Below are 14,463 nucleotides of genomic sequence, written 5' to 3' on the forward strand. Positions count from 1 at the left end.
GATTGCGCCACTGCACTCCAGCAGTGCAGATATCAGCATATAAAAAGTGGGCTTTGGGCTGGGCACAGTGGCTCATGCCTGTAATCCCAAGATGGATCACCTGAGGTCAGGAGTTTGAGACCAACCTGATCAACGCGGTGAAACCCTGTCTCTACTAAAATTACAAAAATTAGCTGGGTGTGGTGGAGCGTGCCTGTAGTCCCAGCTACTCGGGAGGCTGCCCCAGGAGCCCCGCTGCCTAGCTCAAAACATCATGAGAAACCACAATGGTTTCATTTGCTTCTAGTGCTGCTGTGACAAGGAACTGGCAAGGAAAACCCCGGAAATTTGGAAAGGCTCTGTTGGAAGACAAATTTGACAGATGGTGTTTACCACTTTGCTTTGGTTCTTCTATCAGAGTGAATGCCAGATGTTTTCTTCTGGTTTACAAGGTTGTGTGTGACATCTGAACAGCTCCTTTGCCCAGAGATCATGAAATGTTGTGATACACAGCTAAATGGGAGCATATGGGCAAGTGAGTCCTGTGCCAGGTCAGCATAGTGTAATTTGCTGCTGTGTGAATCCAAGGTTTGGTGTTACATTTCTAGTGTTTTCTTTAAGTTGTGTAATACCATCAGTGTCCTACAATAGAAGATTGGCTGGATAATCCACATGAGACAATGTCATGCAGCCATAAAAAAAGGATGCTATAAAAGGCAAAATTATAGACATGGTAGGAAGATTAGTGGTTGCCAGGGATTACAGAATGGGGGTGATTAGGTGAAGTACAGGGCATTTTTAGGGCAGTGAACCTATTCTGTATGATACAGTAACAGTGAATACATGACATTAAGCATTTGTGAAAACCAGTAGAACTGTATAGCACAAACAGTAAGCTTTAATGTACATAGACTTTAGCTAACAACAATACATCAATACTGGTTCATTAATTGTAACCAATGTACCACACTAATGGAAGGTGTTAATAATAGGGAAACTGGGAATATAGAACTCTTCGTACTATCTGCTCAAATTTTTCCTGGAAATCTAAAATTGTTCTAAAAAATAAAGTGTAAAAAATGAAAAAAAAAAAAAAAAAAAAGTAGTGAGCTTCAGAGCTACAACCAGCCCAGGTGACAAACCTGGAATCTCCGGAGCCAAGGGTGGGGGCATGATTCTACCATTTGTTCTCTTGTTCTCTTCCTATGCCAGGAAGAGGGTTATAACACACTCAGAGACCTGGGTGGCATTGTGGTCTCACAGGTCTCTTCTTGGTCACTTCTCAGACTCTTATGGAGGTGACCTCCTGGCTTTTGAATTTGGACCCAGAGCTACTAGTTGAATGAGAAAAAGTCTGGGCATGGTGGCTCACACCTGTAATCCCAGCACTCAGGGAGGCTGCGGCAGGAGGATCGCTTGAGACCAGGAATTTGAGACCAGCCTGGGCAACATAAGGAGACCCTGTCTCTATAAAAAATTTTTGGCCGGGTGCAATGGCTCATGCCTGTAATCCCAGCACTTTGGGAGGCCAAGGTGGGCAGATCACAAGATCAGGAGATCGAGACCATTCTGGCTAACACAGTGAAACCCTGTCTCTACTAAAAATACAAAAAATTAGCCGGGCATGGTGGCACATGCCTGTAGTCCCAGCTACTCAGGAGGCTGAGGCAGGAGAATCGCTTGAACCCAGGAGGCAGAGGTTGCAGTGAGCCAAGATCGTGCCATTGCACTCCAGCCTGGGTGACAGAGTGAGACTCTGTCTCAAAAAAAAAAAAAGAAAATTTAAATTTAACAAAAAACCAGACCACTACCACAGAGGAACAGTAAGGGAAGGGCCCCCATTAGGATCTCTGACTTATTCTCACTCTTCTTCTGGCCCCTAAATATCCTTGTCTTGGGGTTTCTATATTTAGATACTTTCTCTATACTTGACCTACCTAGACATATTCATCTACTCACAATCGTTCATTTACTGTCTATTTTCTGATGACCCTAAATCTCCAACTCCAATCCCACCTCTCTCCCGAGCTTGAGATCTGTATTTCCAACTCCCTGGTGGATGTTCCATTAGTCACTTAACCCATCTGTTCAAAATCAATGCCTCACTGTCCTCTCAGTCTGCCTCTCCTCCCCGTACTTATCTTGGGTAAGGGTATGAGGACATGGCAAAGGGCCAGCCCTGACTTGCTGAGACATTCAAACTGGTCTTGCAGGGAAGTGAAAGCCAAGGAAGATGGAAGTGACACAACCAGATGCCCAGGGCACCAACAGCCAAAAGCAAAGAGAGTAGAGAAGGCCTTAAGGATTTTATTTTATTATTATTTTTTGAGACAGAGTCTTGCTCTGTTGCCCAGGCTGGAGTGCAGTGACAGGATCATGGCTCACTACAACCTCAACCTCCTGACTAGCTGGGACTACAGGTGCACGCCACCACGTCCAGATAATTTTTGTGTGTTTTGTAGAGATGGGGTTTCACTCCTTAAGGATTTTAATTCTGCTATCACTTGGAATCACGATTCACTCCCCTGCTACCCCTATGCTTTTTTTTTTTTGAGACGGAATATCGCTCTGTTGCCCAGGCTGAAGTGCATGAAGTGCAGTGGAGCGATCTCGGCTCACTGCAACCTCTGCCTCCCGGGTTCAAATGATTCTCCTGCCTCAGCCTCCTGAGTAGCTGGGATTACAGGTGTGCAACACCATGCCTGGCTAATTTTTGCATTTTTAGTAGAGTCAGAGTTTCAGCACCCTGACCAGGCTGGTTTCAAACTCCTGACTTCTTGATCTGCCCACCTGAGCCTCCCAAAGTGCTGGGATTATAGGGGTTAGCCACCTTGCCCAGCCACTACCCCCACTCTTAGTCATCAATTTTACCTCCCAGATCTCTCTTGGATCCAGTCCACCCACCTGAAGTCAGGTCCTTAACAACTCTTCCCTAACCCACCTGAGTGGCTTCTCTGCTGACTGCCATCCTACTGCATGCCCTCTGTCAGCTTTATCCCAAGACAGCAAATCTGATCACATCTCTCCATTTACCCACATCTGTGTGCACTCCAATACCTTCAGCAGTGGGTTTTCAACCATGGGTTGACTGGGCACAGTGGCTCACATCTGTAATCCCAGCACTTTGGCAGGCTGAGGCAGGTGGATCACCTAAGGTCAGGAGTTCAAGACCAGCCTGGCCAACATGGCAAAATCCCATCTCTACTAAAAATACAACAATTAGCCGGGTGTGGTGGCTGGCACCTGTAATCCCAGCTACTCAGAAGGCTGAGGCAGGAGAATCGTTTGAACCCAGGAGGCGGAGGTTGAAGTGAGCTGAGATCACCCCACTGCACTCCAGCTGTTGGAACCGAACTGTCGATTCCTTCCTGGGCAGGGGTCGCTGCGAAGGATCACCGACACGAGATTCACAGCAGAGAGTTATTTATTACTAGCGCGCTAGGGTCCTAAGCTCTAAGTTGGCCCTGGGACCCCGAGTGCTTGTTACAGGTTGTTTATATAGGCAAACACAAGTTCAAACACAGCTTAAGGCGCGTGGTAATTGGGTCTAGCTATGACCTGAGCAAGGTGTCTTGTTCTAATTGGTTAGAGCAGGACCTTATGAAGTTTTTTCTTGGAGTTGCTGATTCCGGGAACTTCAAGGCAGGGTGGGACCCCCGGAATTGGCAGGGTGGGACCCCATGAGGTTGTTTCCCGGAATTGGCAGGGTGGGACCCTATCATTGTGGGACCCTATCGAGGCAGGGTGGGACCCTATCGAGAGCCACCTGGTGTTAATTTTTTCTCTATATGAGGCCTAGTTTCTAAGTTTTATGAGGCCTAGTTTGATTCCCTCCTCTTTTTGTGTCAGAGGCTCAATCTTGAGCCTCTTCTTCAGTCCTGAGGGTCTGGTATTGTTGGGTCAGAACCATAGCATGTACTATGTTTAATCTATTTTTAATAAGGGTGAGTAAGCGGTTGAGTATGCATGGCCCGAAAGTCAGGATGAGCGTGAGCAGGATGAGGGGTCCTAAGATGGTGGAGATTAGGGTGCTAAGCCAAGGGGATTGGTTGTACCAATTTTCAAACCAATTTTGCTGAGATTCTCTCTCTTTTTTTCTCTTGTCTAATCTTTCTCTCAGTTTTGCCATAGAATCTTTAACTACTCCTGAATGATCTGCATAAAAACAACATTGCTCTTTCAGGGCTGCACAGAGCTCGCCCTCTTTCAGAAAGACAATTTCTAGTCCTCGTCGGTTCTGTAATACAACTTCAGACAGAGAAGTCAAGGACTCTTCAAGTTTTGTGATAGATTGTTCTATGGCTCTAAGGTCTTCATCTATGGCCATTCTAAGTTGTTGCAGATGATGGTTACCATGCACTAGGGCTGCTGTCCCGGTCCCAACTCCAGCCGCTACCCCAATTCCTAACATAACGGCGAGGGTGAGGGAGATAGGTTCTCTCTTTGGTCTAGTATGAGTTTTTTGCTCATACCAGAGATCAAAGGAGTCTCCAGAGTGATAGTATACTCGGGGAACAACTTGTACCAATACGCAATAGTGGGTGCCGCTGCTAAAAACGGCTGTGGATACACAGGGGGTGAGCCCAGTGTTGCAAGCCCACCAGTCCGTCTCGGAGGGGACCAAATAGTGATTGGAGCTGGGTACTGTCAAGGTTACATTACAAAGATGCTGGTGACTAGGGGGCACTCGGCCTATGCAGGTCCCCGACCCAGAAACCTCAGCCAGGGTTAGTTTTCTTTGTTGTTCCCACGCGCATGCAGTAGGATTGGCGGAGTTAGTGAAATTATTAGTGGAGGCGATGCCTTCATAGTAAGGGGGGCCTGTTGCCAGACATAGCCAGCAAGAGGAGGTAAATTCTGGCTTTGTCTGGTTTAAAGCGAAGTAGGAGCCTTTTATGAGATTTAGGAGCCTGTCACCTATTCCCAGGTCAAGGGGCCCGCGGGTGACATTTTGGGCTGAAGGTGTGTATTTAGAGGAGGTGGAGATTGGAGGCGGGGAAGTGCTTTTAGGAGCTCTTGGTTGGGGCTCTCTCGATGCAGGAACCAGGGGCTTCCCTGTTTCTGATAAAACTTGGTTTGGTCCTACTGCGACAGGGGCTGTGATAGGGTTGACTATTAATTTGATTTGGATGGGGATTCCATACAGTGGCTTTTGGTATAAATATAGGCCCCATATTAACCCGGATATCCAACGGTTATCAGATTTTGCTGCATCTTCAAACTTGATGCGGACCAGATTGCAAGTTTTTGAATATCGGGTTCTGGTGCAGCGCTGGACAAAGGACATGGTTATGTACCAGGGTTTCGTGGCCCATTTCCATTCTCCATCATTAGTAGTTATACAGGACCAACTAGCGCAAAACAGGGCATCTATTTCTCCACAAGTTTTTTTCATTTCTCCTGTCCTGAATCCGGGACAGGCATAGAACCCGTTCCGGCTTACGGACACTCTTCTAGCCTGTTTTCTCCATTCTCCCCCTTCCATGTCATCTATCTTTGCTATTTTGTCTAGGTTGAAATAGAGGTCAGGGAACCAACTCCCCATAGGAGCAATTTTTGAGGTTTTATCTAAGACCTCATGAGTACTAAAATCAATCACCTGCCAGGTCAGGTTATATGGCCGGTGGGGGTTATTACTGCCAGCGACGCAGGGAAGGAGGGCTAGTAACAAGCAAGGGGCTAGATACGAGAGAGTCTTATCTTGAGCGGGTCCTCGGAGCGTCGGAGTTTCCATGTCTCAGGTGGTGTTGGTCCGGGCGTCCCTGGAGCAGCCTTGGCGTGGGATGCGTGGATCCAAGTGGAGATTCCGTCAACCTTTATGGCTGTGGGTGTGGTCAGGAGAACAATGTAGGGTCCTTTCCACCGAGGCTCTAGTCCTTGAGTGCGATGTCGTCTAACGTAGACAGAGTCTCCCACCTGGAAGGGGTGACTGGTCTGTGGATGTCCTGGTTGGTACAGTTCTGCCAAGGGGGCCCAGATTTGGGCCTGTACTGCTTGGAGTCCTTTTAGCCGGGCCTGTAGGTCAGTCTTAGGATCGGAGGGAGAGAAGGAATTAAGCAAGGTTGACAAAGGGGGAGGTCCTCCGTAGAGGATTTCATATGGAGTGAGCCCAAAACGGTTAGGTGTATTCCGGGCCCTTAACAGGGCTAAGGATAAGAGGCGTCTCCAATCTTTTAAACCAGTCTCTAAGGTCAATTTAGTAAGGGTCTCTTTTATTGTTCTATTCATTCTTTCTACCTGTCCTGAGCTCTGGGGTCTATAGGCACAATGTAATTTCTAATTAATCCCCAATATCCTGGCGAGCCCCTGACTTACCTGAGAAACGAAGGCCGGCCCGTTATCTGACCCAATTACCTTGGGAAGTCCGAATCTAGGAAAGATTTCTTCCAAAATTTTCTTGGCTACTATGTGTGCCGTTTCTTGCCGGGTGGGGTAGGCTTCTACCCATCCTGAAAAGGTATCTACAAACACCAGTAAGTACTTATATCCAGCATAGTGAGGTTTTACTTCAGTGAAGTCTATTTCCCAATAGACTCCTGGGCGGTTACCACGAGTTCGTTTCCCTTCTGGCACTCGGGTAGCCCCAGCGTTTACCTGCTGACAGACCTTACAGGCAGATGTCACTTGTTCTACAAGGGTACTTGCCTTTGGGATTAGAAAGTCAGTTTTTTCAATCAGTAATTTTAGCTTTCGATTACTCAAGTGTGTCCAGGCATGCATCTGCTGGATCATTGCCAGGGCCTCCTTTTGGGGAAGGACTATTTTCCCTTCTTTTTCCTAGTTTTTAGTGTTTTTGTTTTCTATAGCCCCTATGGCCTTTGCTTCTTCCTGGTCTTCTGGGGTATATGTATGTTCAATAGTTATGTGGCTGGTTTCGTCAGGTTCTGTGGCTAGGGTCAGTACTTCCGCCATGGCGGCTTGCCTGGCTACTTGGTCGGCCTGTCTGTTTCCTACTGCGACTGGATCCTGTCCTTTCTGATGCCCGGGGCAGTGAATTATAGCCACTTCTTGAGGAAGAAAAAGGGCTTTCAATAAGGCAATTATTTCAGCTTTGTTCTTGATTTCCTTTCCTTCTGAGGTTAGGAGACCTCTTCTTTCATAGATACTTCCATGAGTATGAGCCGTTGCAAAGGCATACCGGCTATCAGTATAAATGTTAGCTTTCTTTCCCTTTGACAACTCTAGGGCCTTGGTTAGTGCTATTAACTCAGCCTTCTGTGCAGACGTGCCAGGAGGTAATGATTGTGCCCAAATGGTGTTGTGGCCATCTACTACCGCCGCTCCCGCCCTCCGGGTACCTGAGTCAAGGTAACTGCTGCCGTCTGTGTACCAGGTGTGATCCGCGTCTGGGAGTTCTTGGTCTTTAAGGTCTTCCCGTGTTCCATGGGTCTCAGCCAGTACTTGCCGACAATCGTGTGGGCTTGGTTGGTCTTCCGGTACCGGCAGCAGCGTAGCAGGGTTTAGGGTGACCGGAGGGCCAAACTGGACGCGGTCCGTGTCCAGTAGGAGGGCCTGGTAGTGGGTTAGGCGTGCGTTGGTTATCCACCGGTCCGGGGGCTGCCGCACTATGGCCTCTAGAGCATGTGGGGTAATAATAGTCAGTCGCTGCCCAAGGGTTAACTTAGCAGAGTCCTTGACCAGCATAGCGGTGGCTGCCATGATACGGAGACACGGGGGCCAGCCGGCCGCCACAGGGTCTAGCTTCTTAGACAGGTATGCTACCGGTCTTTTCCAAGGCCCTAATTTTTGGGTCAAGACCCCTTTGGCAATTCCTTGCCTCTCGTCCAGGAAGAGGGTAAAGGGCTTTGAGGTGTCCGGTAACCCAAGGGCCGGGGCAGACAAGAGTGCTTGTTTTAGTGCCTCAAAAGCCAATTGATGCTCTGTCTGCCAGGTGAAAGGGGTGCTCTCCTTGGTGAGTGCATAAAGGGGGGCGGCCAGTTCAGCAAAACCGGGTATCCATAAGCGACAGAACCTAGCAGTTCCCAAGAATTCACGTACTTCCCTGGGATTTCGTGGTGGTGGAAGGCGAGCCACTGTCTCTATACGCCCAGGAGTGAGCCACCTTTTCCCTTCACTCAGGATATACCCCAGATATGTTACCTTGGTCTGACAGAGCTGTGCCTTTTTGGCGGATGCCCGGTATCCTTTTTCACCCAGTGCCTGGAGTAGATGCCTGGTACCTTGTATACAGATTTCCTTTGTAGGAGCAGCCAAGAGGAGGTCATCCACATACTGGAGTAGAGTCACGTCTGGATTTTGGGTCCAGAAGTCGGTCAGGTCTCGATGAAGAGCCTCATCGAAGAGAGTGGGAGAGTTCTTGAATCCTTGGGGAAGCCGGGTCCAGGTCAATTGGCCCGAAATTCCTTTCTCAGGATCCTTCCACTCAAAGGCAAAGATTTCTTGGCTTTGGGGGGCCAGAGGTAAACAGAAGAAAGCATCTTTTAAATCTAATACTGTATACCAGTCATAGCCTGGTTTTAAGGTGCTGAGTAAGTTGTAAGGATTGGGGACCGTGGGATGGATGTCCATTGTTCTTTTATTGATTTCTCTCAAGTCTTGGACAGGCCTGTAATCCTGAGTACCAGGCTTTTTTACTGGCAGAAGAGGAGTGTTCCAGGGCGAGCGACAAGGTCGCAACACTCCGAGTTCTAGAAATTTGTTAATGTGCTGCCGAATTCCTATATGAGCCTCTCGGCTCATGGGATATTGCTTGATAGACACGGGCACCGCCGTGGGCTTTAGATCAATTATGATTGGGGCTTGATACTTAGCCCGAGTCCTCCCGTTTCCACCCAAGCTTGGGGAAAATCTTGCAACCAAATATCAGGGAGGCTAGTGATAACCGGAGCGTCGAAAAGCCGATGCTCATCTTGCAGAGACACAGTTAAGATTTGGATGGGCTGACCGTCCCGATTTAATACCTGGGCCCCTGTCTCGGAGAAATGGATTTGGGCTCCGAGCTTGGTCAGAAGATCTCGCCCTAGGAGGGGGTAGGGGCATTCAGGTACCACCAAGAAGGAATGTGTCACCATTCCTTGTCCAAGATTAACTGTCCGGTGGTTAGTCCACTTGTGCAATTTTCCCCCTGTTGCCCCCTGGACCCAGGATGTGCGGGAAGACAGGGGCCCGTCTGCCTTTGTCAAAACTGAATGTTGGGCGCCTGTGTCCACCAAGAAGGTGGTGGGTTGCCCCCCTACAGAGAGAGTTAGCCGGGGCTCGGGGGGGGCTCCAGAGCCTTGACACCCCTATTCACTATCTTCACCTAGGGTGAGGACAGCGGCAGGTTTCTTTTGGTCTTTAGGACGCTTGGGGCAATCTTTAATCCAATGTCCCCGTTCTTTGCAGTAGGCACACTGGTCTTTTTCCACTTTTGGCCGCCTTCGCTTTTCTCCCTCTCTCCCTGGTCCTTTCTCTTTCACAACTGCCGCCAGGATTTTTGTTAAATGCTTACTTCTCACTCGGTCCCTACGATCCTCTCACTCCATCTGTTCCTTTGCTAACCTGGCTTCCCTTTCCTCAGGGGTTTCTCTCTTATTATATACTTTTTCTGCCTCCCTAACCAATTCCTGTAATCCATAGGTTTGGATTCCATCTAGTCTTTGGAGTTTTCCTTTGATATCTAATGCAGCTTGATCTATGAATGCCATAGCTACGGTAGCCTTATGTTCTAGGGCCTCTGGATCGAATGGGGTATACATTCGGAACCCTTCCAGAAGCCTTTCCATGAAGGCTGCCGGGCTTTCATCCCTTTCCTGAGTTATGGTCCTTACCTTGGCCAAATTTGTGGGGCGCTTTCCTGCCCCTTTGAGACCCGCCAACAGAGCCTGGCGATAGATTCGGAGACTCTCCCTACCTGGTGCCGTTTCATAGTCCCAGTCTGGGCGGGTGAGGGGAAATCCCTCGTCTATTTCATTGGGAAGTTGGGTTGGGAGGCCTCCTGGTCCTGGCACATTTTTCCGGGCCTCCAGGAGGACTCGCTGCCTTTCTTCAGTGGTTAGGAGGACCTGCAAGAGTTGCTGGCAATCATCCCAAGTGGGCTGGTGAGTGAGGAGAATGGATTCTATCAACGAGGTTAGGGCCTGGGGGTCTTGGGAAAAGGAAGGGTTATGGGTTTTCCAGTTGTAGAGGTCAGAGGCAGAGAAGGGCCAGTACTGGACCGTGAGATTGACAGTACGGAGGGGAAAAAGGGAGGATTGCCAAGTAGAAGGGCCCTCTGGGTCCTCAGTCCGCCGCAAGCGGAGACGAGGAGGTGTCGGCGGCGGCGTCCGAGGGGTGAGTTTGGGCGGGGCTGGAGAAGGAGACGGGGTGGAGGGAGGGGCCGAGGGAGAAGTTGGAGAAAGGGTAGGGGCCGAGGTGGTAGAGGAAAGAGCTGGGGACAAGACAGGGGGCAAGGGTGAAGCGTAAGGTGGAGGTCCCAGAAGGGGGTTCTGAGGTGGAGGAGGTAGGGGGTCAAGAAGGAGGAGATCCCTCTGGGGTTCATCTGGGAGGACTGGCTTAGGCGGGTCTGGATTCCGATTCTTTGGGGCTTCTAAGGCAAGGAGGGTAGATTGGGATGGGGAAGGGGGATGGAGGAAGGGTTTCACCCAAGAGGGAGGATTTCGGACCAGATCCTCCCAAATAATTATGTAGGCCACCTGGTCCGGGTGTCCGAGTGGCCCAGGATCCATCACTTTTGCTTTAACCTGCAAGATAATTGAGAGGTTAAATGTTCCGTCCTGGGGCCATTCCCCATGGAGGGTTGGCCATTCGGACGAGCAGAATGTTTTCCATCGTCCCTTACGGACTTCTACAGAGAGGTGGTGGGCTCGAGCCCGGACGTCAGGGAAGTGAGTCAGGGTTAGAGACAAAGGAGTCGTCAACGTCTGTCCCATTTCGTCCACGTATAACAAGGACAAAACAAAAGAAACAAAAACAAAGACCAGACAAGTAAGGAGAAGCCGCGCGGCCAGAGAGTGGCGCCACAAGATCACAAAATATTCAGACGGCAGGGGCGGCCTGCCTACAGATTTGAAGAGGCTAACTGAGTCGTTAGCCTTCTCCCAGACTACCGCCAGGGCGTCCCCTAGGGCGCAAGTGGGAAGGTGCGGGACATGTCTGTCCCCCTTCCCCACTTAATTCAGAAGGAGTACTCCCCAGAGTTCAGAGTTAGCCGGCAAGACAGACAGAACAAAACGAAAGTACCTGGTAGGTCCGTTCAGTCAGCAGTCCGTGGCCCGGGCCAGATGGGTCTCCGCCGGATGGGTCGGGGGTCCTCGGACGACCCCACTTCCCGGCCAACGCACCAAATGTTGGAACCGAACTGTCGATTCCTTCCTGGGCAGGGGTCGCCGCGAAGGATCACCGACACGAGATTCACAGCAGAGAGTTATTTATTACTAGCGCACTAGGGTCCCAAGCTCTAAGTTGGCCCTGGGACCCCGAGTGCTTGTTACAGGTTGTTTATATAGGCAAACACAAGTTCAAACACAGCTTAAGCCGCGAAATTCAAACAAAGCTTTAGGCGCGTGGTAATTGGGTCTAGCTATGACCTGAGCAAGGTGTCTTGTTCTAATTGGTTGGAGCAGGACCTTATGAGGTTTTTTCTTGGAGTTGCTGATTCCGGGAACTTCGAGGCAGGGTGGGACCCCCGGAATTGGCAGGGTGGGACCCCATGAGGTTGTTTCCCGGAATTGGCAGGATGGGACCCTATCAGGGTGGGACCCTATCGAGGCAGGGTGGGACCCTATCGAGAGCCACCTGGTGTTAATTTTTTCTCTATATGAGGCCTAGTTTCTAAGTTTTATGAGGCCTAGTTTCACAGCCTGGGCGACAGGGCTAGACTCCGTCTCAAAAAACAAACAAACAAACAAAAAACAAAACTGTGGGCCTTCGGGTTTCTCGGAAACACAGGAGCTGTCATGGAGAGCTGAGAGTGAGGTGGGAGTGTAGAGTGAGGAGTTTTTCCCCTGCCCATGCCCACCCCTGCCCCTCCACCAAGCAGCTCTACTTTTGTTGTTTTATATAAGGAGTGACCATGCAGAATTTCCTTTGAAAAAAGGGTTCCAGAACATTAACATGTTGAAAAGCCGATGGCTTACAGGAGTCTATGCTAAACCTCTTAGCGTGGCCTAATTAGTATCTGTCCTCACCTTGCCTCACCGGCCTTCTTTCTCCCAACTGCCCCAAATTGTTTTATTAATAAAATAACAATGCTTATTATCCCATTGATTTTCTTTTGATTCTAATTCTTGTTCTTCTTTTGAGATGTATACATTCACAGAAGCAGCTCATGTATTCCAGCATGAAGCCACACTGCACTCACTCTGCCCTGAATGCCAAGTCATGCACACTGTGGTTCCTTCACCCAGGATGTCACTGGGATGGATGTTCCTCAGGGCAAGGGCTTTGTCTTATTTGCTGCTGCGTCCCAACTACCTGGAATCATACCTGGTATAAAATTAAACACAAATATGTATTTATTAAATGAATAATTGCTCTTTTCCAGTTATCTGCCATGCAAGCATCTCTGTTTATCCTTCAAGGCCAATTCAAATGTCACTGCCTCTGGAATTTTCCATGACAGGAATCCCCACCCTCCAACTGCCATCATTAATTTCTTGCTCTCCTTTGTGTTTTCCCTAACACTTAGTCTAGGTTTCTGCAAGAATATTTATCATTCTGTGCTGTGGCTTTTGTTTGGAACTCTGTCTCCATCCACATACCCCTCCAGTGTGAACTCCAAGAGGACAAGGACTGTGCAGAAACAATGCCTGCTCAGGAAATAACTCTGATAAAAGTTAACTACACTCCCCACTCCAGAAACTGTGTTCCAAGTCGGTTCTAATGGGCAGTTGACCCATCAGGACAGGTCAAAACCAGCTTAACCTTAACAGTTAACTTTGGCTACCAAATTCTCGAGCTTTATGCTCTCACTCTCTTGGATTTATTAATTTGTGACTTTCCACCTGGATTCTTTATTTATTCCCTTAGCCCAGACTTTATCCGGTTACCAAATTCTTGAGCTTTATGCTCTCACTCTCTTGGACTTATTAATTTGTGACCTTCCACCTGGATTCTTTGTTTATTCCCTTAGCCCAGGCTTTATCCTCACCTTGATAGATGGGGCGGCCAAGATTGATTCATTTCATACTATCTCCGGCTTTTAACGCTTCATCTATCTGTTCTAACTCTGGTTAGAGCTGCACTGCCCCTAACTTACCATTTGGACTCTGACACAAACAAGTGGCCCTGAGTCAGATGCTGACAGTCCCAGGAATAAACAGCAGGTAACAGATAAAGTCTTGAGGGATCAGGAGGCAGCAGATTTGGGGTACCCAGAAACCAAGTAATGCAGTCAAAAAGGGATGCAGGCTGGGTGCCGTGGCTCACGCCTGTAATCCCAGCACTTTGGGAGGCTGAGGTGGGCGGATCACTTGAGGTCAGGAGTTCAAGACCAGCCTGGCCAACATGGTGAAACCCTGTCTCTACAAAAAATACAAAAATTAGCTGGGTATGGTGGCGGGCACTTGTAGTCCCAGCTACTCAGGAGGCTGAGGTGGGAGAATTGCTTGAACCCAGGAGGTGAGTGTTGTAGTGAGCTGAGATCACGCTACTGCACTCCAGCCCGAGCAACAGAGCAAGATTCTGTCTCCAAAAAAAAAAAAAAAAAAAAAAAAAGAGAGAGAGAGAGATGCAGCTTCTCTCTAGCTAGAATTCCTCCCGCTTTTGTCAGGTTCAACCAGCTTCTATAACAGCCCCATAGCCATGACTGCCTGGGGCAGAGCAATTATCCATTTGAAGGAATGACTTCTCCACTTCTCTAGGAAAACAGCCTTCACATAAGGAAATGGGTCAGCTGGAGACATTTCCTTTTGCTAAAATTTAGCCCATTTGCTAAAATTTAGATGTGACAAATGTATAAAATTACCAGAACTTTTTTTTTTTTTTTTTTCCGGAGACAAGAGTCTTGCTCTGTTGCCCAGGCTGGAGTGAAATGGCGCCATCTCAGCTCACTGCAACCTCCGCCTCCCAGGTTCAAGCAATTCTCCTGCCTCAGCTTCCCAAGTAGCTTGTATTACAGGAACCAGCCACCACGCCCGGCTAATTTTTGTATTTTCAGTAGAGACAGGGTTTTGCCAAGTTGAGCAGGCTGGTCTCAAACTCCTGACCTCAGGTGATCCACCCACCTCAGACTCTCAAAGTGCTGGGATCACAGGTGTGAGCCACCACGCCTGGCCTAAAATTACCAGAACTTTTAAAAATGGCTTTCACACAGTACAGCTATTTCTAATAAAAATAGATGGGATTGGATTAGGCGTGGGGATCATGTGCGGGGGTGCGGGGATCATGCCTGTAATCCCAGTACTTTGGGAGGCCGAGGTGGGTGGATGGATCCCCTGAGGCCAGGAGTTCAAGACCAGCCTGGCCAACATGGTGAAACCCTGTCTCTACTAAAAATACAATAATTAGCCAGGTGTCCTGGCGGGCACCTGTAATCCCAGCTAC

The sequence above is a fragment of the Macaca nemestrina genome, chromosome 17 (genome assembly GCF_043159975.1).
Source record: "Macaca nemestrina isolate mMacNem1 chromosome 17, mMacNem.hap1, whole genome shotgun sequence".
Taxonomy (NCBI): domain Eukaryota; kingdom Metazoa; phylum Chordata; class Mammalia; order Primates; family Cercopithecidae; genus Macaca; species Macaca nemestrina.